Below are 27,273 nucleotides of genomic sequence, written 5' to 3' on the forward strand. Positions count from 1 at the left end.
TTTTGGTTGGAATGAATAACATTTTTGCAGAGAAATTTGAAACCAAGAAGGGGCTTACATGTGCTGAAGGACTTGGGTGCGGTATTTGCAGAGAACGTTGAAACGAGGAAGGAGTTTCATGGGCTGAAGTTCTTGGATGCAGTTTATTAAATATTTGCTGAGATAGTAGAAACAAGGAAGGAATTTACATATGCTGAAGCGCTTGGTTGGAGTTTATTAAATATTTGCTGAAAAAGTAGAAACCAGGTAGGGGCTTACATGTTCTGATGGTCTTGGTTGCGGTTTATTAAACATTCAATGAGATTATAGAAACAAGTAAGGAGTTTACATGTGCTGAAGGTCGTGGGTTCGGTTAATTAAATACTCGTTGAGATAGTAGAAACAAATAAGCAGTTTACATGTGCTGAAGGTCTTGGGTAGGGTTTATTAAATATTTGCTGAGAAAGTAGAAACCAGGAAGGGGCTTACATGTGCTGACGGACTTGGGTGCAGTTTATTAAATATTTGCTGAGATAGTAGAAACAATTAAGCAGTTTACATGTGCTGAAGGTCTTGGGTAGGGTTGATTAAATATTTGGCAAGAAAGTAGAAACCAGGAAAAGGCTTACATCTGGTGAATGTCTTGGGTTTGGTTTATTAAATATTTCCTGAGATAGTAAAAACAAGAAAGGAGTTTACATGTGCTGATGATCTTGGGTGCGGTTTATTAAATATTTGCTGAGATAGTAGAAACCAGGAAGGGGCTTACGTGTGCTGAAGTACTTAGGTGCAGTTTATTAAATATTCGCTGAGATAGCAGAAACAAGTAAGTAGTTTACATGTGCTGAAGGTCTTGCGTGCGGTTCATTAAAGATTTGCTGAGAAAGTAGATGGGTATGGTTTATTAAATCTTTGCTGAGATAGTAGAAATAAGTAAGGAGTTTACATGCGCTGAAGGTCGTGGGTGTGGTTTATTAAATACTTGCTGAGATAGAAACAAGGAAGGATTTTACATGGGCCGGAGATCTTGGTTGGCGTTTATTAAATATTTGCTGAAAAAGTAGACACCAGGAAGGGGATTACATGTGCTGAAGGTCTTGGGTGCAGTTGGTTAACTATTCACCTAGATAGTAGATGGGTGTGGTTTATTACATCTGTGCTGAGATAGTAGAAATAAGTAAGGAGTTTACCTGTGCTGGAGGTCTTGAATGTGGTTTATTAACTCTCTGATGAGATACAATCAAGTAAGGAGTTTTTTTATTATTTATTTTTATTTTTATACTTGCGTTTTTGGTTCTCATATGACCTTACACAAGTTTCTTTGAAATAGAAAAAAGAAAATAAAACAGGCTTGTTTTCCATCATTAGGACCTGTTACTCCTGCAAAGACCACATCATCAAGGAGTCAAACTGTTAAGATATACAGTTCATGATGTTGCCAAGCCAGTCCTTGTACTTCATGTCAGGATCCATGAGATTTAATCATGCAGTAAGGCTCTTGATGTTCAATGCGGTGTCAATGACATGAAATGATAGACTTGTTTAATTGTTTATCTGTTGACTCCCCTCTTGTCGATTTTCCAGTTCCAGAGTAGTTATATATTGAATGGTGTCTAATTTGAGAGACACTGATTTTGAGTTAAATAACATGTTCCACATTTCTCCAGGTAAGAGCGTCTGATAATGACCTAGATTTTTGAAGAAACTTGCTTTTCTCTGTTCATTAAGAGCTTGGCAAGTAGTCAGCAGGTGCTGAAGGGTTTCATCATCTATGGAGTCCTTATACAATCTGCATTTGTCTTCTATTCGCGGAATTGTTTTCCTTGAGTTTAATAACTTGTTAGTTGGCCACAGGTTGAAACGCAACTCATAATGTTGGCCCTGTATTTGCAAACCCGCTATATTGCAGGTAAAGTGGTATCTGACCCCTCAATTTCATAATGAAAGGTGAACTTGAAAAGCTTTATATCCCACACTGGCTTCCCATACTTTGATCCATTAATTGTCGTTAAATTTGTTCTTTGCTGGGTCTGGCCTTTGTAGAAGTGTCATTGTATCAATTTCAGATTGCTTTAGGAGCTTTTCACAATGATGTTTGTTTTGCCATGGGTGAGTTTTTTTATGATCTAGAGCTTTTGCCAATGTCGGTAGCAATGAGAGTTCTTCTGTCAATGCCAACAGGCATTTTCTTTAGAGAATTAGGGTTTGCCAATCAATTCTAGATTGCAAAGGGAGAATGCCTAGTTCGAATCTTATTAGTTGTATGGGGAAGCCCTTTGGCAATCCTAGCAGGGTTTTCCAGAAAATGCCTTCTACTATACTCCAATTTGGTTGATGTCTTAGCGATTTGGTATGTGCTACATATATGATCATGGGCACCACTTTTTGCTCATAGAACATGATTATCGGTATGTTAGTGAATTTGCCATATTTTGCCTGGATTAGTTTTGCAAGTGATGTTTAATTTTGCATCTTTATTCTGAGTTCATTTATGTATGAACGGTCGCTTGGATCATTGTTGACATTCTGACCCAGGTATCTGTATTCATGTATATTAATGAGAAATTCTCCCCCTAACGATCATCTGTATTGTAGGGATTTCTTTTTGGGTCTTTTGGCAACGATTAGGTATTGGATTTCAGGATATTAATTTGAAGGAGTTTTTTTTTTGCATAGGTTTGAAGGGCCGCTAATTTGCGCTGTAGTCCGATTGGTGTAAAATCTATTAACACCAAATCGTCGGCGTATTATAGCCATGAAACTTCGGTGTCTCCTACTTTTGATGGAAAGGATCTGGTTCGATCAAAGTCTTCTCCGATATCTCGATACATCCTTGCTTAAATCCTCTTGTTGTCTTTAATGTTTTTGTTAGTAGACCTTCTTTGTTTAACTTAATTTGGATGGTGGTATTCATATATAGTTGTTGAATTAAGTTAGTCAAGTAAGTTGGGCACTTGGCTTGCTATAATTTGGTCCATAGAAGGTTCCTTGATATCGAGTCAAACTCCTGTTTGAAATCTATGAAAGCAACATAGGCTGTTTGATTTGTTTCCATGATTTGTTCTTTTATAGATGCTAATAATTTCAGATTAATTGATGTTCCCAGGCCCACCTGTTAGTAGAATGGAAGCCCAGCCTCAGGGATTGGATTTCAGTGACCAATTGGTTACACCGTCCAGGCCAGGAGCCCTCAATGCACTCAGTTTAGCAATGATTAGCTCGATGTCAAGAAGATCACATTGCAATTTGGTTTGATCTGCTCTAGGCATTGGTCTTACCATTGATGGTTCTTTTGTATTAAATAGGGCTGTGTAGTGATTGGACCACTCTGTTTCACTGATGACATTTATCATACTTGATCCTGGTGTTTCATTGTACACTGATTTTATAATATCCCATATTTGAGTGGTGTTTTTGCTCTTTATTTCAGTTATCATCCGTTCTGCATTTAGTTGTAATTTCATCCTTTTATCGTGCATCGCCATATTTTTATATTTGTTACAAATCATTTTACAAATGGGTCTCAAATCAATATCTTTGCATTTGTTCTTTAGGACTTATCTGATTTCCCATCGCATTCCTGTTTTTAATTTTTGTATGGCTGATCAAATCTGTACTTTTTCTCCTGGGTGATTTTCTTCTGGGGAGAATTTGCGTCCATAAAAAATTGCAGTACCTCATCATAGTCATAATGATTTTGTTCCTGTAGAGCTACATTCTGATAGTAGGCAGTGATCTAGTTCAATGTCGATAATGATACTTTTAGATGGTTGCCCTTACTTGACGGCTTAAGCGAATGACTATAGTAGGTATTCCCTTGAGGTATTATGGTTTCCCAAGTGAGTTCTAAGAGGTTGTGGTCGCTCTGATTCGATGGGATGACCCTAAAATTTGGTATCAGCTCAAATGTGATTTGCACACACAAATATATAGTGTATTATTGAAGAGGACTGTGATCTGTGCCATGTAGGGGCTGCAGGATATCTCCTTTCTTTTTACCATTCACCATAACAAACCCTCTTGTTGACATAATTTTTAGCCAACGTTTTGCTCTAGAGGTCATGCATTTTCGTTTTGCGATAATGCAGTTTAAATTGACATCTCCTGCAATTAATGTTTCTGAAATTGAAGAGTCAACTATGATTAGATCCAACATATCAACGATGTGTTTGAGGAATTTTTCGTCATTTATGGCCGTGGGATTCCAATCAATGTTCATGATGGCAGTCACTATGCTTACATTTTGTATGGTTTCAGGTAGTATCAATTTTGTTCGCTGAATCTCCGGTGTTGGAGAAGCCCATGATTGGAGCAATGCCCGTAGTGACAGTTTTACTGCTGTTATCATTCCCATTGACGGTCGACCTACATTGCTCCTTATTGCTGGTATCTAGCATAGGTGGTAACCAGGCCAGGTGGGTTGGTTCAAGATCCAGGGTTCCTCTTCAAGTATCATACTTGGCGAGAGCAAAGGCATTTGCATTCCCCATCAGTTGTTTGTAACCTCTTGTGTTCCAATTCACCACCGTTAGCTGCTGGGTTGGACACGGGGCCTGGCTCTATTGTCTTGGTGCATTTTCGCTGTTGCCTTTGGTGCGAAATGTCCATGACCATTTTGTTTTCACTATCTTTGTGGAGGGAAATTTATTGTCACGTTTCTTGTGAGCTAACCAGAGACACCTAGGAAGTTTATTGTCAGTGGTTTGTCTTTAGATGATTTCGGCCTTTGATTGCAGACTTGATTTTTCGATTCTTTTTTTTGGTTATGTTGTATGTAACAGGGTCTGGTGAATGCACAACCAGTGCTCCGGTAGACAATCTTTTCTTATTATTGTTGTTTTTCTTTTGTTTAACTGTTTTTTTAACCCTTTAAGTGCCATGGGTATTTCCCCCCAGTGCCAGGGCCTTTTTTGGTGATTTCGGTATGTGGCCATTCAAAGCCTTGTAACTTTTTTGTTACATGAGATATCTCGGCCAAATTTGGCTCCTTTTTTCCCACATGTAGGCGGACATATCTCCACCCATGAATCCTAGGTTGCTGTAGATGGGGTGAGACAAAATAAGTAAAAAGGGCAAAAATGTTGGGATTTTTCATAAAATGCCAATAAAATGATGTACAAAGAAGCCTGTGTTTTTTTCCTTGTAAGAGCTAGGAACAAATGGTTTGCTGTGCTGAATTCCCCAATTTCATGGCTTTCAAGAACAGGTTGAGTGGAAACGGAAAAAAAAAGATTTTGATGTGTTTATCAACTGTTTTGTGAGAGGTAGGCGATTTTGGCCATTTTTGCCAATTGTACATGCATGGACGGAATGGGAGAAAAGGGTAGGAAAGCCAAATTGGAGGACAGAAAGGCATATATTTCTGAAAAGTAGACAAAATCTGAGTTTAGGAAGGGGTGATTTGCGTAGGTCAGGCAAACACTAGGTAGGGGAAAATGCCATAGATTGGGGGAAAAGCAGGAAATTGACAGAAAAAAAGGTATGTGTTGGACATGGTTGGCTTGGTAAGGCAATGACTTCTATGAATTTTGAGAAAAGCAATGCTCCGCTACATTCCCCTGACTCTTGCCGTTAGGAAAGCACACATTTTTTGTAGTGTTTTACAAAACAAGCAATACCACAAGCCAAACACTGAGCCATGGTACACAGGAGTTTTACGCTCACGGCCTGAACAGATGCAGTTTGCATGTGTAAATCGGGAAAACCAATGTGGTGAGGAACGGCAAGCACACATTTTTTGAAAGAGCACAGGCAGACCTTTTCAAGGGTAGGTGACTTGTGCAAGTTACAAAAGTGTATGGTGCCTAAAGCAGCAACTAAATGTAGGTCACATTTGGGAAATGAAAGGGTTGTGTGACAAAGGGCACCAGTAAATGGGTCAAAACGTTATGAAAACTACACAAACACAACAAATGTTATACCTTCCCGAATTTCCACAGGTGTGTCGATGAAAACGGTACCTCACATGTGTGGGTGCACCTACCTGGGCGCCAAGGGGAAAGCCTCAAACACAAGTAACCCCAAGTCTGTTTTCACACCTGAATTTCACACTTTCTCCAGACAAGCGCAACATACAGATATGGGCCTCGGGTGTCCAAGCCACCCAGGAAAACAGGGAACCCCATGCATTCCCGAAAAGAGGACACCCGTGGGAATCCGCAGAGGTATGATTTGCGCACATCGCCCCAGAAATTTTTACCCAGACATCCCCGCAAAGTCCGAAATGTGGGGAAAAAAACGCTTTTTCCGTACATTTCGCTCGACACACCCATCGAAACACGCCCCCAACAACACATACCCTACCGTCACGCATTCCCACAGGTGTCCCGATGAAAACGGTACCTCACATGTGTGGGTGCACCTACCTGGACGCCAAGGGGAAAGCCTAAAACACAAGTAACCCCAAGTCTGTTTTCAGAGGGAAATCTCAGACATTCTGCCGACCGGCACAACGTACAGATATGGGCCTCGGGTGTCCAAGCCACCGAGGAAAACAGGGAGCCCCATGCATTTCCGAAAAGAGGACACCCGTGGGAATCCGCAGAGGTATGATTTCCGCAAATCGGCCAAGAATTTATTACCCAGACACCTGCAAAGTCCGAAATGTGGGGAAAAAAATACATTTTTTTCACATTTCACTCAGCTAACCCATCTAAACACGCAGCCAACAACACATGGCCTACCATCTCGCGTTCCCACAGGCGTCCCGATCAACCCGGTACCTCACATGTGTGGGTGCACCTACCTGGGCGCCAAGGGGAAAGCCTAAAACACAGATAACCCCAAGTCTGTTTTCACACCTGAATGTGACAATTTCTCCAGACAAGCGTAACATACAGATATGGGCCTCGGGTGTCCAAACCACCAAGGAAAACAGGAAACCCCATGCATTTCCGAAAAGAGGACACCCGTGGGAATCCGCAGAGGTATGATTTGCGCACATCGCCCCAGAATTTATTACCCAGACACCCCCGCAAAGTCCGAAATGTGGGGGAACAAAACGCATTTTCCGCACATTTCACTCGGCTCACCCATCGAAACACGCCGCCAACAACACTTGGCCTACTGTCCCGCGTTCCCACAGGTGTCCCGATGAAAACAGTACCTCACATGTGTGGATGCACCTACCTGGTCGCCAAGGGGAAAGCCTAAAACACAAGTAAGCCCAAGTCTGTTTCCACACCTGAATTTGACACTTTCTCCAGACAAGTGCAACATACAGATATGGGCCTCGGGTGTCCAAGCCACCAAGGAAAACAGGGAACCCCATGCATTTCTGAAAAGAGGACACCCGTGGGAATCCACAGGGGTATGATTTGCGCGAAGCGGCCCAGGATTTATTATCCCGAACCCCAGACAAAGTGAACATTGTGTTTTTTCCCCACCAAATATAACACTTTGTCGGAGATTGTGGCTTATAAAAACTGGGGCAATTTGCGCAAGGCAGACCTCTGTGGATTCCCACGGGTGTCCTCTTTTGGGAAATGCATAGGTTCCCTGTTTTCCTTGCTGGCTTCGACACCCTAGGCCTAAATCTGCAGGTTGCCCACATGAACAAAATGGGATGTGCCGAAAGCCTTGGGGTTACCAGCGGGTTACCCTTTACCTTTTGCCCCCCCCGGTAGGTGCACCCACACATGTGAGGTACCTTTTTCGTCGGGACACCTGTGTGAACGCGAGAAGGTATGACATCTGTTGTTGGCGACGTGTTTCAGTGAGTGGACACAGGGAAATGTCTCTGAAATTGGCTGGAAATGAAGACAATTCTCAGACATTTTGCTCTGGCCACCCACCAAAACACACCGCCAACAACACATGGCCTACCTTCCCGCGTCCCCACATGTGTCCCGATGAAAACGGTACCTCACATGTGTGGGTGCACCTACCAGGGGCGCAAAAGGAAAAGGGTAACCCACTGGTAACCCCAAGCCTTTCGCCACTTCCCATTTTGTTCATGTGGGCAACCTACAGATTTGGGCCTAGGGTGCCGAAGCCAGCAAGGGAAACAGGGAACCCCATGCATTTCCCAAAAGAGGACACCCGTGGGAATACACAGAGGTCTGACTTGCGCAAATTGCCCCAGTTTTTATTAGCCACAATCTCCGACAAAGTGTGATATTTGGTGGGAAAAAAACACAATCTTCACTTTGTCTGTGGTTCTAGGTAATAAATTCTGGGCTGCTTCGCGCGAGTCAGACCTCTGCGCATTCCCACGGGTGTCCTCTTTTGGGAAATGCATGGGGTTCCCTGTTTTCCTTGCTGGCTCCGACACCCTAGGCCCAAATCTGTAGGTTGCCCACATGAACAAATTGTGTGTGGCGAAAGGCTTGAGGTTACCAGCGGGTTACCGTTTTCCTTTTGCAGCCCCGGTAGGTGCACCCACACATGTGAGGTACCTTTTTTGTCGGGACACCTGTGGGAACGCGAGAAGGTATGACATCTGTTGTTGGCGATGTGTTTCGGTGTCCAAGCCACCAAGGAAAACAGGGAACCCCATGCATTTCCGAAAAGAGGACACCCGTGGGAATCCGCAGAGGTATGATTTGCGCGAAGCGGCCCAGAATTTATTACCCAGACACCCCTGCAAAGTCCGAAATGTGGGGGAAAAAACGCATTTTCCGCACATTTCACTCGGCTCACCCATCGAAACACGCCGCCAACAACACTTGGCTTACCGTCCCGCGTTCCCACAGGTGTCCCGATGAAAACAGTACCTCACATGTGTGGATGCACCTACCTGGTCGCCAAGGGGAAAGCCTAAAACACAAGTAAGCCCAAGTCTGTTTCCACACCTGAATTTGACACTTTCTCCAGACAAGTGCAACATACAGATATGGGCCTCGGGTGTCCAAGCCACCAAGGAAAACAGGGAACCCCATGCATTTCTGAAAAGAGGACACCCGTGGGAATCCGCAGAGGTATGATTTGCGCGAAGCGGCCCAGGATTTATTACCCAGAACCCCAGACAAAGTGAACATTGTGTTTTTTCCCCACCAAATATCACACTTTGTCGGGGATTGTGGCTAATAAAAACTGGGGCAATTTGCGCAAGGCAGACCTCTGTGGATTCCCACGGGTGTCCTCTTTTGGGAAATGCATGGGTTCCCTGTTTTCCTTGCTGGCTTCGACACCCTAGGCCTAAATCTGTAGGTTGCCCACATGAACAAAATGGGATGTGCCGAAAGGCTTGGGGTTACCAGCGTATTACCCTTTTCCTTTTGCCCCCCCAGTAGGTGCCCCCACACATGTGAGGTACCTTTTTCGTCTGGACACCTGTGGGAACGCGAGAAGGTATGACATCTGTTGTTGGCGACGTGTTTCGGTTAGTGGACACAGGGAAATGTCTCTAAAATTGGCTGGAAATGAAGACAATTCTCAGACATTTCGCTCTGGCCACCCACCAAAACACACCGCCAACAACACATGGCCTACCTTCCCGCGTCCCCACACGTGTCCCGATTAAAACGGTACTTCACATGTCTGGGTGCACCTACCGGGGGTGCAAAAGGAAAAGGGTAACCCACTGGTAACCCCAAGCCTCTGGACACATCCCATTTTGTTCATGTGGGCAACCTACAGATTTGGGCCTACGGTGTCGAAGCCAGCAAGGAAAACAGGGAACTCCATGCATTTCCTAAAAGAGGACACCCGTGGGAATCCACACATGGCCAAATTGGAGGGGCGGCCCATCTCATGTAGCCCTCCCCAGGGGCAGATAATGGGGGGGGCTGTCCTGCACTCCTCCCTGGGCTCAGGCGTCCATTCCTAGGAGTGAATATCTGGTCCCAGGGAGGGCTGCATGACATGGCACCCACTCCATTGCTGCTGGGGGCGAGGGGGTCAATGCCCCATCCTATTTGAAAATTCCCAGACCCTTTGGGGTGCCCCACAGCCCCCCCTAAAAAGCATCCACCATTTTTCATTTTTTTCTTTGTTTACAAAACTTGCCTTGGAGCAGAGGGGCACATTGGTGTGCCAATCTAGCCCCGGGGTGCCCAAACCTTACTGCCCCACCCAGTGGGGGGCCTGTCCCACAATTTTTGGGGGCCCTCTCCCGACTCACCCCAGTGGGTGGGACAGTAAGGTTTGGGCACCCCGGCGCCAGATTGGCACACCAATGTGCCCCTCTGCGCCAAGGCAAGTTTCGTAAACAAAGAAAAAAATTAAAAATGGTACACTACACTTTAGGGCGGGCTGAGGGGCACCCTAAACCGCCAGGTAATTTTCTAATGTAATGGGGGTGACCCTCTAGCCCCCACACCAAATGCAGGGGGGGCATCTCATTCAGCCCTCCCTGGGGGCAGATAAGAGGGGGCCATCTCATGCAGCCCTTCCTGGGGTCAGATGCCCCTTCGTAGGAGCAGATATCTGCCCCCAGGGAGGGCTACAAGGGGTGCCCCCATTTCCCCTTGGGGTGAGGGGGAGAGGGCCACCCCCCTTTTCTGTAAAATATATCCCTGGTGGCCCCCCACTCCCACCCAAAATTCCCTTTTTGTTTTTGTGCTTTTCGTTTTTTATTTTGCCCCCTTCCCTGGGGGCATATGATCAGCCATCTGCCCCCAGGGTTGTACACATATGTACCCCCATGCTTTGGGGGACAGGGGGGCGAGGGCTGCTTATTGTAAGCAGTCCCCACCTCCCCCCCCGCATTCAAAGACATCCCTGGTGTCTAGTGTGCATTGCTGCCCGCGCATCGAGCGCCCTGCGCCCGATCCGCGGGCAGCAATGCTGTCACACAGGGTGTCCTTGGAAAGGGGAGAATCTCCCCTTTCCAAGGACACCAGTTCCGGAAAAATCCCTGGTGGCTAGGGCCCCCAAACCCTCTCCCCCCCTACCCATCACGTTTTTTTTTCTTGTATTTTTTTTTTTTTTTGCCCCCGTCCCTGGGGGCAGATGATCAGCCACCCCAGTCATCATCTGTTTGGGTAAGATTGCCAAACCGTATAGGATCCCAGGAAGGATAATCTTATGGTAAATAGCATCCAGCCCCTCAACACTATGACCACCCTTGTCACGAATAAAGCACTTAAGTATCAGTCATTTCTTCATTATTTTGGTTTGGACATAATCACCATAAAATTGTTATGTGGTTGCATTGCAAATGGGTGCCCCTAAATATACATATTTCAGTGGATTGTGTACTCTTACATATTCCTCATCTTTGATATTCAAGTCTGCTTGCAGCTTGCTTCAAATTCTTTTTTCATAGGGTCGAGCGTCATGCTGCGTCGAGTCTTTGTCCTCGATGGTCTCCGTAGCGTCCCTTGTGACATTGACGCTGGTATATGAAGCACTTATGCTGACCATTGCCTAAGTTCTGTTTTTTTCTGCATTGCTGCATGCTTCAGAGCTACTTGCCTCAACGAAATTTCTATTACGTTCATCTACAAATCTTCGTATAATGTCCTCGACACTGAAGGCAGGCTTCGAGCGGTGTTCAGACTGTGGAGCGAAAATGTCTGTCACAGACCCTCCCTGCATCTGTCTATGGTGTTTGGGGTCGGGCCACAAAGTCGATGACTGTGGCTCGTGTCAATCCATTACTGTCAAGGCCTTGCAGGAAAGGAAGGGAAAAGTTGATGCAGGTAAGCCATCTCCCAAATCCCCGGCCCTTACCCCATCTAAAAGAAAATCATCCTCGGACTCGAGAGATGTGTCCCCCGAAAAGGTTACTTTTCCAAAAAAGAACTCGACTCCAGCTGAATTAGAAAACCTCTGTTTGAAAATGCTCAAAGTTTTCCAAAGGAAGTTGAATGAGTCTTCCTCGATGCACAAGAAAGAGTCTGTGTCTGGCCCCTCTAAGCATTCAACTTCGGTATCAAAGCTTTCATCAAGGTATCGAAGCCGTTAAGTTTATCACCTGAACCTTCGAGGCATGTAATCCATTTACAGACATTGAAGCATACTAAATTATCGGCCCATTCACTGACTGCTTCAATGAAGTCGTCGAAACCTTCAACGCCTTGGACACCTTTTACTTCGTCAGAGCAGTCAGTACTCACGAAGACTTCAAAGCCTATGGCAGATATAACAAAGTGCTTTAAACCTATTCCATGACCTATTCATGAGTAAGATGAAGAAGATGATCAGCCCCCTTTTGGGTACGAATATGGTACACCAGATGTCCCAGAGGAATTGATTTCTGAAGAATCTAAAATGCAAAATCTGATGGATACTCTAAAAGAGACCAATAGCTGGGAACCTTCACCAGAAAAAGAGTTTGGTAACCCAGAGATGGCTGGTCAGGCTGACTCTTCATACAGGGCGGTAATCTGTAAAGAAGCTGAGTCTCTGGGGTGGTCCAAACCCACAACTACTATGGAGACTGATGACCTCACTGATATTTTTGACAGTGGTCCGGTTAGGGAGGCTGTGTTACCATTCCATGCAGCCTTAAGAGTAAGGGTTATGGAAAACTGGCTAAAACCATATTCTGTCCTACCGGTAAACAAACTGTTAACAAAAAAATATAGAACTGCTTCTGTGGACCCTACTTTTTTAACAGGCACCCTAAACCTGAGAGCGTGGTGGTTCAAGCAGCAATAGCTTAATCAAAAGCTGCAGTGTTACCTTCTGCTCCAGCGGCTAAGGAAGATAGAAGGATTGACTCTTTAGCAAAAAGAGTATTTAGTGCAGGCAGCCTGGCTTTAAAATCAGCAAATTCTACCAGTACTTAAGCGAAGTACACTCACACGCTTTGGGGCGTAGCTGCTCTTGCAGCAGAACACATTCTGGAGGGAGAAGAATGCCATGAGGCAGTAATTGCAGTCCAGCCTGGATACAGTAGATTCAGTAAGCAGGTCCATGGCTGCTAGTACAGTGCTCAGGCGCATGTCTTCAATCAGGATTTTCTGCAGACGTCCAGGCACGTTTTCTTGACATGCCTTTTGACAGGACTTCCCTGTTTGGTGAGAAGGCTGATAGTAGCCAGGAAAAGCTGCAAGCATCTCGAGCTGCAGCCAAATCATTAGGTGCAGCAATCAGACAACCTCAACCTTCAAATCAAGGATGGAGAGGACGTCCTTTTTGTTTTTATTCCTCCGTCTCTAGAGGAAGAGGACAATTTTCACAAAGGGGCCAAAGAAGAGCCCCTCATAGAGGTAGAGGAGGAAGAAATCACTGTTTAACACCAGCAGAGTTACCCTCAGCTGCAGGTGGTACAGCAAAATGACTCCCTCACCCACAAGTCTCTGGTAGGAGTCAGACTGTAACGTCATCTCCAGAGTTGGCGAAGCATAACTTCGGACCCATGGGTGCTACAAACTGTAGCAGACAGTTACTGTCATCCATTTCTAAAAAGACCTCCCGATTGCCTCCCAAAATCCAGAACAACCTTGATTCCAGATCCACTCCTCCAACAGGAGATTCTCATCCTTTTGGAGAAAGGTGCAATAGAATTGGTACCTGCAGCGGAGAGAAACCAGGGTCGGTACTCTGTCTATGTTCTGATACCCAAGAAGGACGGAGGAGTGAAGCCCATCTTGGACCTGAGATACTTGAATAAGTTCCTGAGGAAGGACAAGTTAAGATGGTAACTCTTTCACAGATCCTTCAGGCCCTTCGACTCCAGGATTGGTTGGTGTCATTGGACCTTTAGGATGCTTACTTCATGTGCCGATACATCAGAAGCACAGAAAGTACCAGAGGTTTGCAGTTGGCGGTTCTCATTATTAGTTTCGGGTTCGGCCATTCAGGCTCACCTCAGCCCTGAGGGTCTTCACCAAACTTAATGCAGTGGTGGCAGCAAGTCTAAGGAGGGAAGGGATACACATCTACCTCTACCTAGACAACTGGTTGAGCAGGGCTGTTTCCCCCAGATCAGTCTCTGAATCATCTCAGTCGCAACTGCCACTTCCTCCACGAGGTGGGCTTCTCCCAGAACTTCAAGAAGTCCCACTTTACACCTTCACGAAGCTTCAATTCATTGGAGCAGTCCTGCATTCAGCTTTGGGAAAAGCTCAGCCACCCGAGTTAAGGGCGGCTCAACATCTCTTGCAGATGGTCTAGAAATTCCAGAGTGCCCAACGTCTTCCGGCCTACGACTTCCTAAGGTTGCTCAGCCTCATGGCATCCTGCATTTTTCTGGTGCCAGAAGCCTGTCTGAAAATGAGATTCCTTCAGTGGGCTCTCAGATCCCTGTGGTCTCAATTTTCTGGCAGAATGACAGACTTTCTCCATGTCCCTACTAAGGTCACCCAGGATTTCCTGTGGTGGGCCAGCCGAGAGAATGTGATGAGAGGAGACCTTTTCTGGCAACCATGGCCGAAATTACAGTTGTGACAGACGCCTCCCTTGCAGGATGGGGGAGCGCGCATGAGAGATCTTTCAATAAGTGGACACTGGTCTCAGTCGGAATCCAGACTCCATATCAACCTGTTAGAGCTGACTAGTGCTGATGGCCTTCCTGCCCTCAATACAGGGAAAGAGTGTCCTGATAATGACGGTTCTGATGCTTGTTAATCTGCTTAGAATCACATGCTGTGCATATGGTCCAACATCCAGTGGTAACCGCGGAATATTTCATCTTGTCTTTTGGGGACCGAAAGGGGACGTCGACATAGGCGTGTCTGTAACACTATCCCTATAGTGCCCTGTGTAGTACCCAAAATCCCTCACGCGCCGAGGTCCCTCAGATTGTTTTTTTCCGCCCAGATAACTGGTCGCCCTACAGCGGAGCTCTTACTAGAGACATTGTTTATCTTTACCGAAATTTCGGTTTATCCCCCGTTAAGTCTATTTGCCTAATAAGAACATCTTCGCCGAAGACTACGGGAGAATCGTCTACGGCTGTGGTCTCGGCGCCTAAAATCTGGCAGCCGGATTTCCACGTGGTCGGGCCTTCTGGCCGACCTATACAGTAGGGAGAGTGGGTCGGGTTGGCCATATTGTTATTATGTCTTTCCTCCTTTCCACTTCTTTCCCTTTCGGTCTGGTCATCCTTCCCTTTGGCTATGGAAAGGACTCCTTTTAGATTCTGCCCTAATTGTAGGGTCAGATATCCTTGGAAGGACGAGCACAGGACGTGTAACGCCTGTCTCCCCCTAGAGCATGACGAGAAGCGGTGTTCGGCGTGCAAGCTCCTTAAGCTTAAGACACTTAAGGATCGCCGGTTAAAGCGGTGGGCTGCGTATGGCATGTGCCACGTGGAGCCTCCCTCGCCTACCGCGACACCAGCCGAAAGTGACGGGGGTAATTCAGAAGACCACGGTCCAATGCGGATGTTATAGACCTTGAGGTGGACACCTCTAGGTCCGCCACGCCCGTCCCCGACCCTTTCAGGCTCGACTCTGGTCTTGCTACAGGGACTATATCCGGCGACAGGGGCGTACATTAACATTGCACTAAACACACAACCCCTACGCCATCTTCTACGTCTTTGTTGAAGAAGGCAAAAGCGCCAACGGGTCCGTGGAAAGATTCGACGGTTCCCTTGGATCGTGTAGATCCAAAGCCTTCCCCGCATCCGCAGCAGCGCATGACGACTGGGCAAACTAAAATGAATAAGGGCGCTACTCCCCAATCTACACATGCCGAAGTTTTGGATTCCAAAACTTCGACCATTTTCAAGGCCTCTATAGGCCCAAAAGTTACAACTAGGCCTCTACCCGGCAATCTGACCTCTGGGCCTTCTGGTGCCGCGGACGGCGTTTCGGCTACCGCCACATCGTCGGAGGCTTTGTCCCATGACGATTCGGTTACTATCAGGGAGAGCATCGGTAGGATCAAAGCGGCGGTGGGCCTTATCCCGGTACCGCAGAAAGTTATGGGCCAGGCCGCAGACAATTTTTCGACGGACCTGGCCTGTGATTCCGATGACTCTTACGTGGATAGTTAAGAGCCTCTCTCAGAGACCCTGAGAAGCTCCTCTAAACGCCAAAGGGCAGAGAACGTTATTTCTCCCCACCTGGGCCCTTTTAGGTCCTCGAAATGGACTACTGAAAAATTCGAGGGATGCATGGATCGGCAGGAGCAGATTATCATTTCTGCTGACCAGCCTCCGCCGAAAAAGACTCGGGTAGACCCTAACCTTCAAATACAAGATGTGCAGCCTCAGGCTTTCCAACAGGAAGACGTGGCCCACATGGACACATACAGGGACATTTATACTGAAGAAGAGGAATCCTCTTTTCTGGATAATTATGGAGAAGATCAACAAGAGACTACGGAGAACTGGGAGGAAACCCAGCAAGATGGACAGGATCCTTGGTCACATCAAGATCAGGACTCTGATATTTTGTGCGTCGATTCTCCTCCTTCCACTCCGGCTCGCCAGGCCTCCCCTGTGGATGAGCAGGTAGCTTTCAACATCATGTTGAAAAAATCAGCAGAATTCTTCAAAATTACCACTCAAGAGGCTTTGCCTGAGCAGGATTTTGTGGAAGACATTATTAAGTAAAAACCTCTCGCAAGTCATTCCATTCCCCTCCTTAACTCTGTTAAGAGGCGGATAGCTCCATCTTTAGTCACACCTGTCCAGACAAGGGCCGTGAACCCGAGAGTCGAAAAATTATTTTATCCTTCTCCTTCCGATCCCCTTTATATCAAGGGGCATGCCATCCCGGACTCGCTGGTGGTGACCACTACTCATAAGAAGGCAGGGGTACCCCTTGCCACTGGAGAATCACCTCCGGACAAGGAGTCTTAAAGATTGTATGCCCTAGGCAAATGTGTCACATCGGCAGCGGCATATACCATTCGGGTTGCTAATAATATTACACTATTAGCAAGCTATGCCGATGCCCAGTGGAACCTGCTCCAGGAATGCCTTCAAGAGGTCCCGGAGCCGGCCAGGACCAAGCTTCTCGCCATTGTTGCGGAAGGAAAACTGGTTGACCAGAATGTGGTCAAAAACGTCATGGATACTGCAGAAACTTCTGGCAGATCCCTTGTACAAGGGACTCTTCTGAAGACACACGCATGGCTGCATACATCAGGGTTTAGACCTGAGACTCAGGTCTCCCTCATTAATATGCCCGTCGAAGAGTCTAACCTCTGTGGGACGGCAGTGGATGAAGCGTTGGAGACAGCCAAGAAGCAGCATGAGACCTTAAAGTCTCTGCAACAAATTACACAAAAACCCTCGTCCCAGAGGGGTAATAATTCTCGGCGGTCCTTTCGAGGACAAGCTCGTGCTGGTCAAAACAACTACGGCACAGGCAACTTCAACAATAACCAAAATTCTGGAATCCCCACTTACTATCCCTCAAGGGGTCAGAAATGCGGCAAGGGTAGAGACAGAGGTCCCAATCCCAGAGGAGCCACGGCATCGGGTCAGAAATGACCACCAAGTCCAGGTCCCCTCCCATGCCTCCCAGGTCGGGGGGCGATTAACATCTTTCCTCAAGGCATGGGAGGGGATAACTTCCGACCAGTGGGTCTTAAAGACGGTCGCCTACAGTTATTGCGTGGAATTCTCCTGACCTCCACAGTTCAGACCGCTGCGCTCACGGCGCCTTTCACCGGACCATATAAAGATCCAGATTCAAGAGGTGGAAGCACTGCTGGGAAAGGATGCCATAGAAGCCGTCCCTATTCTTCAGGTAAACAAGGGTATTTATTCAGTGTACTTCCTTGTACCCAAAAAGGATCTCAGCATGCGTCCTGTTCTAGATCTGCGTCCAGCGAACAAGTTCATAAAACCCCAGAAGTTTTGCATGGTAACACTACAGGAAGTGATCCCATTGCTAAAACGGGGGGACTTCATGGCAACATTGGATATGAAATATGCATACTTTCATATTTCAATGTTGCCAGCGCACAGAAAATACCTAAGGTTCATGATTCAGGACAAACACTACCAGTTCAAAGTACTCCCCTTCAGCATCGCCTCAGCGCCAAGGGTGTTTACCAAAGTCCTGGCAGTGGCAGCAGCACATCTGCGCAGACTATCAGTCCCAGTTTACCCTTACCTCGACGACTGGCTCATTACGGGGGACTGGTTCGAAGTTTGTTTTTCAAACACCCAAAAAACAATAGGTCTCCTCTTCAGCCTGGGCTTTCAATCAACGAAAAGAAGTCCAGCCTAGTGCCCAGCCAAGTAAAACAATTTCTGGGGGCACTAATTCGGACGGAAGACGGTCTTGTCTTCCCCTCCAGCGAGAGGATTCAGAACATGCTCTCTCAGATTCCTCAATAAGTAGCCAGTCGAGAGGTGACGGTACGCAAAGCAATGCGGTTGCTAGGGATGATGGCATCATGTATATACTTGGTTCCCCACGCGTGGCTGCGCATGCGTCCCATGCAAGAGTGGCTCAACAGCCAGTGGTGTCAGGCCAGCGGACAATGGGAAGATCTGGTAGTTGTCTTGCCAACCCTCGTTCTCTCTCTGCAGTGATGGTCGAGGGAAAACCTCCTGAAGGGGAAAACCTTCATCACCCCTGCAGTGGAAGCCACTCTCACAACAGACGCATCTCTCACGGGGTGGGGGACTCACCTGCTTCAGCAGACAGCACACATAGTGTGGTCCCCTCAAGTAGCGTCCAATCATATAAACTTACTGGAGCTATTAGCAGTGTTCAAAGCATTGAAAGCCTTTCAGGTACACTGCAAGGGAAAACGGTGCTGATCTTAACAGACAGCACTACAGCAATGCATTACCTGAACAAACAGGGGGGCACTCACTCTCTAGGGCTATCCAAACTGTCCCAAAACATTTGGATATGGGTTCTCAAACACAAGATGTTTTTGTTGTCCCAACATGTTCCAGGGGAACTCAATCTTCTAGCAGATGTACTCAGCAGAGATTTTCCTCTGCCAGAAGAATACGAATGGCGACTGCACAAAGACATTGTATCCAGCGTCTTCGCAGAATGGGGGTTCCCAGAGATCGGCTTGTTCGCTACTCAGGAGAACGCCCAATGCCAAGACTCCAGACCTCCAGGTACCCCCAGAACCGGTCCAAGGGGAACGGTCTCTGGATAACTTGGTCGGGGAAATTTGTCCACGCTTTTCCCCCCCCGACACCCCTTCTCACCAAGATAGTGCACAAGATGCACCAGGAACCAGTTACCATGATACTAGTGGCCCCTATGTGGGCCCGCCAACCCTGGTTCACTCACCTGATGGAAATGTCCCTCTCCCCACCAGTCAAGCTGCCCTGCCTGTACAACATGTTGTCTCAGGACAGGGGGAAACCCTACACCCGTGCCCCCAAACCCTGAATTTAGCAGCCTGGCTCCTGACATCATAGAGTGTGGACACTTGCAACTCCCTCAGAGGTGCATGGACATACTCAGGGAAGGGAGGAAACCTAATACAAACTATTGCTATGCTAGCAAGTGGAAACATTTTGTCATCTGGTGCAATTCCAAGGGTGTCAATCCTATCGATTGCTCACCTTCACACATTATGTTGTATCTAACCCACCCTTTGGACTCTGGATTAGTCTTTAATTCCCTAAAGGTTCATCTGGCTGCTCTGTCAGCCTACACCACATCACAGCAAAAGGTATCTTGGTGGAAGATACCGGTGATTAAAGCCTTTATGGAAGGAGTTAAGAGGATTTATCCTCCCATCTCTCACCCAGCCCTTGGATGGGATCTTAATGTGGTTTTAACCAGGCTCATGGGAGCTCCCTTCGAGCCTATGCATAAAGCAAGTCTAAAAGACCTGACTTATAAAACAGCCTTTCTAGTGGCTATCACTTCTATCATAAGGGTTAGCGAACTACAGGCTCTTTCTGTTTTAGACCCCTTTGTTACAGTTCACAAAGATAAGGTAGTTCTGCGCACACATCCCAGGTTTGCGCCTAAATTTATCTCGATGTTCCATGTGAACCAGTCAATTGAACTACCCACTTTCTTCCAGAACCCTACTAACATGGCCGAAAGAAGCCTTCACACACTAGACGTGTGCAGGGCAGTCATGTTTTACCTGGAGAAAACTAAACCACTAAGAAAGACTAAACAATTCTTCGTTTCAGTGGCAGCTGGTAGAGAAGGGGATCCTGCCTCTAAATCAGCTATCTCAAGGTGGATTGTCAAATGTATCACACTATGTTACACTCTTGCGAAGAGAGAACTGCCCTTCAAGCCTAGAGCACATTCTACTCGAGACACTGGGGCATCCGTAGCATTCATTGCAAATGTTCCTCTTGAGTTCATTTGCAAAGCGGCAACCTGGAGTTCTGTACACACCTTTACAAAACACTATTGCCTAGACACTCATTCTAGGTCTGATTCTCAGGTGGGACAAGCAGTACTAAGACATCTTTTCTCTACTGTTCCTTCTCACACCCCACCTCCAACTCCGGGTACTGCTCGCTAGTCTATGCACAGCATGTGATTGTAAGCAGATTAACAAGCATCAGAAGACATGCATTACTTACCGTAATAGCATTTCTGATGATTGTATCTGCTAGATTCACATGCGCCCTCCCTACCGCCCCGCTCGGGGTGGAAGGAACATAGACTTCTTACTACTTTCTCTCTTTTATGTACTCACTCACTATAGCCTTGGGCTCCCTCATGGCAGAAAAAATACAATCGGAGGGACTGCGGCGCGTGAGGGATTTTGGGTACTACACACGTCACTAAAGGGATAGTGTTACAAACACGCCTATGCCGACGTCCCCAAAAGACAAGATGCAATACTCCGCGGTTACCACTGGATGTCGGACCATATGCACAGCATGTGAATCTAAGCAGATACAATCATCAGAAATGCTGTTACGGTAAGTAATGCATGTCATATTACACTGGCCATGCGCTACCTCAACAAGAGAGGGGGAGTATGGTCACTGCCCCTGTGCAGAGAGACAATGCAGCTCTGGTTCTGGGCACTGAGAGAAGGAATAACTCTTCTGGCAGTTCATCTAGCTGGAGAAAACAACACAGCAGGACACTCTGAGCAGGCAGAGCACAATCTCCCACGAGTGGGAACTAGCTCAGGAAGTCCTTCTGGAGATCTTCGCCCTTTGGGGAACCCCTCAAGTGGATCTGTTCGTGACCAGTGTGAACTGAAAGTGCGAGCTGTTCTGCTCCAGGGAATTTCCCCAAAGAGGAGCTCCAGGAGATGCGTCTGCAGCAGACTGGGAGTTTCCACTGCTGTATGCGTTTCCGCAAGTCCCCGTCATTCCTCATGTCATCAGAAGGTTGAGGAAGTTCGGGAAAACCATGATCTTGATTGCTCAAGATTGGGTTAGAAGAACGTGGTACCCGAATCCTCTGGAAATGGTCATCTGCCCTCCAATTTGTCTTCCCCAAAGAGAGGACCTACTCTCGCAAGAGGGAGGTCGCATTCTTCACCCAGAGATCCGGACCCGCAATCTTCATGCCTGGTGTCTGAAAGGGTGAGATACAAAGATTGGGACCTCCCGCAAGACGTAATGCAGGTGTTGCTTTCGGCAAGGATGCCAGCAACGGGGGCGTGGCTAGCCGGCCATGTAGGAGGCTGGGAGACTCCGGAGCTCCTGATGATCCGACACAGATCCGGCAGATACCTGCCTTCCCTGCCGCAAAATCCTGGCCCAGAATATAGGATCGGGTGAGGGAAGGCGAGCGGCAAGCAATGCGCGCAACAGAAATGAAAACCGCACATTGCACAAGCATTTAATCGTGGTCTTCACTTTTCATGAACCTGAGGAGCGCTGTCCAAAATGGCCGCTGTACCCCTGAACAAAAGATTTGGAAGGGGGGCTCGGCGGTGAGGTGCGGAGGAGCCCTGCGGCAGCAAATCACGGACCCGACTGCGAGAAACTCCCGCACGGGGACCGCACCGCACAACAGCAGAGACGCGCACAGCGTTCTGAGAACCGGCGCCCGGGACACTCCCATGCCCAGAACGACCCCGAGGTGAGAGGGGTGATGGCGATAGGCGGTGCCTCTGGTTGGAGCGATTGAGACAGCCTGTCCCTCGCAGTCAGGCGGGGGACGTGCAGACAGAGGATATTGCAGTGAACCACCAGCTCATTGCACAGGCCCCCGAACCATATAGCAGTGTACTTCGGGGACCTTCTGCCTTGTCCGGCAGGGAAAGCGGACACCGGAGGCCATGAGGAGGAGGAAGGGCGCAGGGCAGCGCCAGGGGCCCGCGCAGCCAAGAGTGGTCCGGGGACCGCCGCCACCACACGGGACCCTGGACTCCGGCTGGAGGCGATGTGCGGGGCCTGGGAGTAACCCCCAAACCCCTGCAGAGCAGCGCCTGTTCACGGGGGTGTGTGGGGCCTGAGGAGCCGGGCGGGTAGCGAGGCATGCACCGCTCGGCCCCTTGTGCAGCCCAAGCACCATGGTGCGGATACCCCCATGCCACCACCAATAGTGGTAGGCAGGGGGAAGACACGGCCTGGATGAAACATCCCCCCATGCCACATAGGAGTATGCAACCCCTATGGTGGCCCGCCATGGGGTAATCAATACTAGCAACACAATATATCTGGCTGCGAGTACACAGGAGTCGGCATAGGGAGGCCCTGCTGGATTTCGGAGCCTGGAGGGCACACCTGCTTAAGGAGATCACGAAAGCAGAAGAAACTGGGGCTCAGAAGGAGGCCCAGTGGTGCCACGATCTTAGTCACCCGAGGAAAGGCCGCTAGCTGCACAGACCCTGCGCCTATACAGGTCGGAGCTCACCCCCGCAGACGAGGAAGGGGAGGCTTTGACGAACGCAGCCCACACGGGGTACTGAACCAGGGTCACCCCACAGGTTAACACCATCAGGGGTGACACAAGCTAAGGGCGCAGAGAGGAGGCACAGGGGGTGCAATACAATCTGACGCCATCCACATCGGATGCAGTGGGCCGATGGGACTGCCCTGCATGGCACTAGGTTGAACGTGCCCAAAGAAGATCATTTTCCCGGAAGTGAACCACTGAGCCACCTACATCTACGAGGCTGGGCCCTTGATAGTGGTAATACACTGCTGTGTCCGGAATTGAGGGCTTGCCCACTCAACATAGCAGTAAACATGACAACCAAGCTCAACAAAACCAGAGCGAAATATCCCACAATGGAAGACTACGCCAAGACCCCGCAACTAACAGAGGGTGCTAGGAGCAAGGACAGAAGCGCGCAACTGGACATATCACCAGCGAGGGACGACCGGAAGATCCTGGAAGCCATAGCGGACCTGAAGGTGGCGTGGGAAACAAAACTGGAAGCCGCCAGGACCACGCTGAAGGTGGCGCTAGAATCCAAAATAGACGCAGTGCAAATAGACCTGAACCTCCTCAGACAAGACGTGAGGGCAATAGCAAACCAAACAGGAGAACTGGAGAAAGGAGTAGAGGCCAACACAGCGACTTGCGCCTCACACGCCTCGGAAATTCACGCGTTGCGACAGCATGTGGGCAACCTGGAGAGCAGAGCTGAGGAGGCAGAAGGAAGAGCGTGAAGGAACAATATACGCATCGTGGGGCTTCCTGAAGGTGAAGAGGGGGCGAATCCCAGGGAGTACGTTGAATCCCTGCTCCTGCAAGAGATTGAAGGGGGCACACTGACACAGGGATTTGCTGTGGAGAGGGTGCACCGAGCCCTGGCAAGGAAACCCCTGCGACCCATCATCGCTAAATTATTAAACTACTGTGACAGGGAACGGATTCTGGAATACTTCCGCAAGGGAGGCACAATTTAGAGGACATCCGCCTCAATAACAGCATACCCTGACTATACTCTCCAGGTACAACGAAGGAGACTTAATTTTGGTGCAGTTAAGAGGAGGCTATGGGAATCGGGCCACAGGTACATGCTGATGTACCCAGCGAGACTGAAGATATTTCACAAGAACAGAACACTGTTTTTTGACACCCCAGAGGAGGCGTCGGACTGGCTGGATGCACAAAATTGCCCGGAAGGAAAGGAAGACCAGAAAGGAGGCAGTTGGGAGAAATGACGCGGCGACCCGGCGAGTGAGGTGCTGTAAAAAGATGTATCAATGGGACTTGATTATAGTCGTGCTAGATAATGGTAAGGTAGAGTATGGTGACGCATGACAGGGAGAAGAAGAGCACCCGACCTCAGACCCCTTTAGTTAGGTTAGTTTGGTTACCAGTAGTGCGGTAACCTCCTGCTGGGTGCCCGGTACCGGTATAGCTGGACGGGACCAAATGCGGGATCGCCTGAGATCCAGGGATGGAGCTGGCCATCTGTTGGGGTTGGGATGGGAGGGGGGAGGGGTGGGAGTTGGGGAATTTGTAGTGGTAGTAGTTAGAGAACGAGCATGTACCTGCGCGCCTCCGTGCATAATCCAAGATGAGCATCCTCGGGCTGGGAACACTGGAGGGGGGGAGAGGAGGAGGGACCGGAAAGGGGATGGGTGACCTTAGAATGATAACCTGGAACGTCAGGGGGCTCAATACCTATCTAAAAAGAAATAAAGTGATGATGTACTTGAGGAGGCAAAGAATAGACATTGCCTTGCTGCAAGAGACCCACCTTACGAAGGAGAAACATGAGCTAATTAAAAAAAAGTGGAAGGGCACTACCGTGGGTGCCACCTACTCAGCATATGCCAGGGGGATGATTATATGGGTTGCACCTCATGTGCCTCTTCAGATACTACAGACAGTGGCGGAGCCCGATGGGAGGATGGTGGCGCTTCGGGGACTCTTGGAAAACAGGGAAATAAGCATCATAAATACATACGCCCCCAATCAAGATATTGTGACTTATTTCAAAATGCTATACAGGAAGATTAGCCCCCTCACGAATGAGATGGTCATTTGGGGGGGGATTTTAACTGCACGTTAGACCCTAAATTAGATAGATCCGATACAAAATTTGATAAACCCACACCCACAGCGAGAGCACTATAGGCCCTCCTGAGGGACTTTGGGCTCGAAGATACATGGAGGCAGCAGCACCCGACAGCTAGACAGTATTCCCACTATGCGGCCCCGCATAATCTATACACAAGGTTGGACTATATGTTCACCACCCCCGGAATAACTAGGGAGGTGGTGGGCTCAGAATACAAAGCCAGGATACTGTCAGACCACCCCCCATAGTCCTGGAGTGGAGGCACCAGCCCACAAGAGCCAGAGTCCCCACGTGGAGACTCAGAGCAGAGGCCCTGAGAGACACAGAGATAATTAGCTATTTTGAACTCAACACAGGGAGCGTGGAATCGGAAGGGACCGTGTGGGCGGCCTTCAAGGTGGTAATTAGGGGGGCGGCCATATCCAAATCTAAAGGGCTCCAGAGAGATATAGCATGGGAGTTGCAGAATATTGAAAAGAGATTGGAAATAATAATGGAGAAAGAGGGTACCTTGCTAGAACAAGCGGAAGGGGCGAGCCAGCTGCAATTGGCGGGCGGAGAGCTATGGGACAGGCTCAGTAGCCTGAATTATAAGAAATATATTGAACGGCAACATGCCGGTGGGGACAAACCAGGGAGGCTGCTAGCATGGCTATATAAAAAAGAGGAACAAAGGCCTACGATTAGGGAGAGAGTGGGGGAGGCGGGACAGGTCTGCAATACCCAGGAAACGGTGAACGAGAGATTCCTCGAATTTTACAAACACTTCTATGCAGATGTGGGGGAGGACATGGAAAGCGAAACTCAGGAGGTCCTGGAAGACATAGGATTGCCCCAACTAAGCACAGAGGATAGAGAGAACTTGGAAGCCCCAGTAACGCTGGAGGAACTAGAGGTAGTGGTGACGCACCTACGCACGTGCAAAGCCCCTGGCATGGACGGACTCCCCAGCGAGTTTTACAAAATATACAGACAAGAGATCCTTCCCCCGTTACTGGCCATGTTGAACGAGGCATATGAGATTGGAAGACTGCCGGAATCCCTGAGAGAGGCAATGATCATACCCCTCCTTAAGCCTGGCCAGCCCAGCGAGGACTGCGGGTCGTACAGACCGCTGTCCATGCTGAACAAAGACAGTAAGATCCTTACGACAGTACTCGCAAATAGACTTAAGCCTATGTTAAAATGTTAAATGTTAAAGGTATTTGTACTGCGCACCGTCACCAACGGAATTGGTCCCCAGGCGCTCTGGCGGATCTGTAAACGATAAGGTGGGATGGGTTAGTAAGGTGAAGAGGGAGTAGGATAGTGAGAGGAGTGGTGTTCTGTTGGCAGCTTCAACTCGGTATACACCGGATGCTGAGCTTTGGTGCGGGTATCGGATCGGTATCAGTCCGCATGTGCTGTTGCTCCGGCTTATGTGTTGTTGCAGTGTTGTGAAGTTCGTGCGGCTTTTTTTTCGAGAGATGGTTGTGTGAGTTTTTTGAGTGAGAAAAGTATGCAGAGTTTGAGCTTATATTGGATAGTGGGTTACCTGACCTTTAGCATGCTAACATTCACAGTTTTGTCTAAGTGTGGCACTTGTTTGCTTTCCTAATCCTATCTAGGTGTGGCGCAGGCTAATGTTCAGAATTCTAACTAGGTGTGGGCATGCCAACATTTACAATTTTATCTGGATGCTACGCAGGCAGGTGTTCACAATTCTGAGTGTGGCACGTGCTAACTTTTAAGTTTCATCTAGGCACGGGCATGCTATCCTTCAATCATAATGCTATCTAGATGTGACGCAGACTAATGTTCACAATTCTAAGTGTGGCATATGCTAGTCATTCAGGTTTCGCCTAGGTGCGGGCATGCTAACATTCACAATTCTATCCAAGTGTGGACATGCCAACATTCACAATTCTATCTAAGTGTGGGCATGCTAACATTCAAAGTCCCATCCAGACGCGACGCAGGCCAATATTCAAAATTTCATCTAAGTGTGGACATGCTAACATTCACAACTCCATCTAAGTGTGGGCATGCTAACATCCACAATTCTATCCAAGTGTGGACATGCCAACATTCACAATTCTATCTAAATGTGGGCATGCTAACATTCACAATTCTATCTAAGTGTGGGCATGCTAGCATTCACAATTCTATCTAAGTGCGGGCATGATAACATTCAAAGTCCCATCTAGATGCGACGCAGGCTAACATTCACAATTCTATCTTTATTACCCATGATAAATAAACTAATACACCCAGACCAAACAGGATATGCTCCGAGTAGGAGCATATCCAACAACCATAGGAGGCTCCATCATATCATAGAGCAGACAGAGGGTGACCCAGATGAAATAGCAGTAGTCTCACTGGATGCAGTCAAGGCATTTGACTCGGTCCGATGGCCATGACTGATGGCGGATCTAAAGGGATTTGGGATGGAACCTGGGTACTCGCGGTGAGTGAAAATGCTTTATAGCTCCCCCAAAGCCAGAGTAAGAACGGGGAAAATCATATCGGAGAGCTGGCAGTTAAGCAGAGGTACGAGGCAGGGCTGTCCATGGTCACCAATGTTGTACTTATTAGCACTCGAGCCACTGGCCATCTACC

The sequence above is a fragment of the Ambystoma mexicanum genome, chromosome 14 (assembly GCF_040938575.1).
Source record: "Ambystoma mexicanum isolate Mex_15411 chromosome 14, UKY_AmexF1_1, whole genome shotgun sequence".
Lineage (NCBI taxonomy): Eukaryota > Metazoa > Chordata > Amphibia > Caudata > Ambystomatidae > Ambystoma > Ambystoma mexicanum.